Genomic DNA, 3,379 nt, shown 5'->3' with positions numbered 1-3,379 from the left:
ATATAGGTGGTCATCTTTGCCTTCCAATATGGATAATTTGAGCCATCAAATTGGGGTGGCTTCCTGGTGTTGTTGATTTGAGCCATTTTCACACCATAGGTTGTTAAGCCTCAAATCATAGTGACCATGGCTCCGATACCACTTAAAAGATCCTAATGGCTAAAGGGGGTGAATAGCTTATAAACATTTCTACAACATCACTTAAGCCAAGTGGTTAGATAATTATGAAGTGAAGCGAGTGTTGCACTAGCCTACTCAAAATGCAAGCCTCCTATCCACAATTCTAGTAGCTATGATCTCTAATTCACACAAAGTGGCTAAGTCACTACCACTAAGTTAGTGAGCTCACAAGAGTAACTAAAGAGCCTCACCAACCATGAGACAAGGCACAAGCTAGCTCTCAAAACTAATTACACTTAGCTACACATGGAAAGTAAATGTACAAGAGAGGTAGTGAGTTATACCACCATGGCAAGAGATATACAATCAATCACAAGAAATCTCAGAGACAATGATGACACAATCAATTTTTCCTCTGAGGTTCACTTGCTTGCCGATAAGCTAGTCCCCGTTGTGGTGATTCAGTCACTTGGAGGTTCATGTGCTAATAGGCTTCACATGCCTAACCCGCAATCAGGTGCTGCACAACCAACACAAGATAAGAATCCACAAGCCATGCGTAATCCACTAGAGTTACCTTTGGCGCTCCACCGGGTAAGGCATAAGAACCCCTCACAATCACGATGATCAGAGCCGGAGACAATCACCTTCCTCCGCTCGATGATCCACCAAACACCAGGCTATCTAGGTGTCAACAAACACCAAGAGTAACAAGATCTCCACCAACCCAAATCACTAAACTAGTGCCACAAGATGCTAGAACACTAAGCAATGCACTAGAGGCTCTCTAATCTCACTCAAGATGATGAAATCAAGTGTACAAGTGACTGGAGTGGTTTGCTCAGCTCCCAAAGGGTGTATGCAAGTGTTAGAAGTGCCAAAAGAGTGGCCAGGGCTGGCCAGCACCTCTATTTATAAGCCCACAAGCAAATAGAGCCATTACCCTTTGGAGCAGCTTTCTACATGGTCACCGGACATGGCGGTGAGCCACTGAATAGGGGGTGGCGGCGACCCTCCAATGGTCATCCAACAACTAGTTTCACTAGCCATTGGGGCACCGAACAGGTGGCGGTGGCAGTAGACAGGGGGTGGTAGTGCCACCCCACCCAACACCTCTAAAACTATAGCCTTTGGATAAAAGGGGTGGTTCACCACCATGGGGTGGCGGGGACCATGATGGTGCCCAACTCTAGAACCCCCACTCTTTGTTGAAATAGGATAGTGCCACCGGACAGGGTGGTAGTGCCCCTGGTGGTGCACCGTCGCACCTAGGGCAGTGCACACCACCACGTGCGGTGCTAGCTCCCACTTGCTCACTCTCGACCGAGTTTGGGTGGGCACCGCCCCTAGGGCTAGTGGTGCCACCAGACAAGGGGTAGCGGAGCCCCCCTTGGGCAACACCCAACTGCCTCCTCTCAGCCTCTAGCAGGTCACCTCCATAGGGTGGTGGTGCACTAGATAGGGGGTGGCGGTGTCCCTAGGGCAGCACCCCAAGCTCGGCTATGCCTCCTTTTCTTCACCTTTTTCACCACCTTTGCAAATGTGCCAACACCACAAGTATTTCACCATCACATGCATGTGTGTTAGCATTTTCACAATCATTTTTCAAAGGTTAATCACTTTCTCACCGATTGTGCACTAGGCCTAAAATGCAATGCAAGTTTTCCAACACCAGGTGGCACTAGATGATCGAGTTGTCTGATAAGAGCTCCCCTTTTAATAGTACGGCCATCTATCCTAATTGTGATCACACTGTCTATAGTGTCTCGATCACCGAAAATAAAAGGCCCTATAGATATCACCTTTTCCTTGAGCCCATTTTATTTTTCTCATTCTTCTTTTATGTCCTAGAGCTTGATCATCATCACATGTCCACTACTACGCTTGCACCTTTCACAGTCGTGTCATAACCCACATCGTAGTCCAATTTTGGGCTTGGTGGTAAGCTATCAACAGTGATGGTCATAGCTTTCACTATCGGCTTCTGGGACCAATTACAGTGTACACTAACACCACCGATTGGCTTATGATCCATCTGTGATTAGGTCCTTCCTTCCATCACATTAGAGCACGACCCCGCTGTGGATGTACACTAACACCGCTGCATTGGCAAATTATCTACCAATGTCAAGACTATCAAAACCATCGTGTGGGCACATCAACCGCCTGTGTAGTGGTCACCGGCATCATCACCTTGTACTTTGACCCAACTGTCAGCAGTGCGGGTTCACTGTTAGTTCGATGGCTGAGATGCCTGCATAGAGGTTAACACCACCATCACTTGAGCATATGATCTGCTAGTACAAAGGTCATGGTCACCATTACCTTGCACCATGATCCGCCTTTGATGATCATTTAGTCGGTGTTGGGTTACTAAAGGATTCAGTGGTGATATACTTTTGATCCCTGCGGCATCATATGTATAGCGACGGTGACATAATTTCATCTGGTTTCACAATAGTTACTAATTTAGCTAGGCCCTTAATAGCTTCATGGGCACAAAGCAAAAAGATATATAATTATTACATCCTTAAATCATGTTCATAAACAAGAGTACTTTTTACAATAATAATGGACGCTACCATAACATCTTTCTCAACTGATGTCCTAACACAAGCAATACATAGAGCATACTAAAGGTACTGATGCATACAGACTTACATAACGAAACGACGTAGCTGTGCTCCTTCAATGTGGCACTCCTGCTTGCAAGGCAAAATGAATATAATTAGTGAATCCTTCAGATTGGTAGCCAATGCACCATGGTACCCCTCTTATTCCTCTCTGATCCACAACCTAAACAAAGCAGCAGAATTAATAATATTGAACATACCACTCCTGTAGTTAACAAGCCAAAATTGGCCTATACATACATAGAATGAAAACAACTTCCTACCTAAACAAAGACTATTGTGATGACAAAATACAGGAAATGCACCTTTACTACTCTGCTAATGACTCCATGAACAAGGGAACATAAGGAAGATAGTAAGGCCTGCTCATATGGAAACACCCTCTTGATCTACAAAAGTGGATGGCACGGGCATGGATGACATGAACCTTTCTACGGTCCATGTCATATGCAAAAAATGTTCTATCCTTTTCAACAAGGAAAAAGAAATTCCATTCTAGGTGAACTATAATCACTATGTACTCCTCATCACAAAGCTCAGAACCAACTTTAATATTCATGCGTCCAAACAGTTCCTCTATGTCCACAACATGCTTCAAACTCTAGTTATCAGTACCATAGTCTTAA

The sequence above is a fragment of the Miscanthus floridulus genome, chromosome 8, assembly GCF_019320115.1.
Source record: "Miscanthus floridulus cultivar M001 chromosome 8, ASM1932011v1, whole genome shotgun sequence".
Lineage (NCBI taxonomy): Eukaryota > Viridiplantae > Streptophyta > Magnoliopsida > Poales > Poaceae > Miscanthus > Miscanthus floridulus.
The sequence above is the reverse complement of the archived record's forward strand: the minus strand, read 5'-3'. Positions refer to the sequence as shown.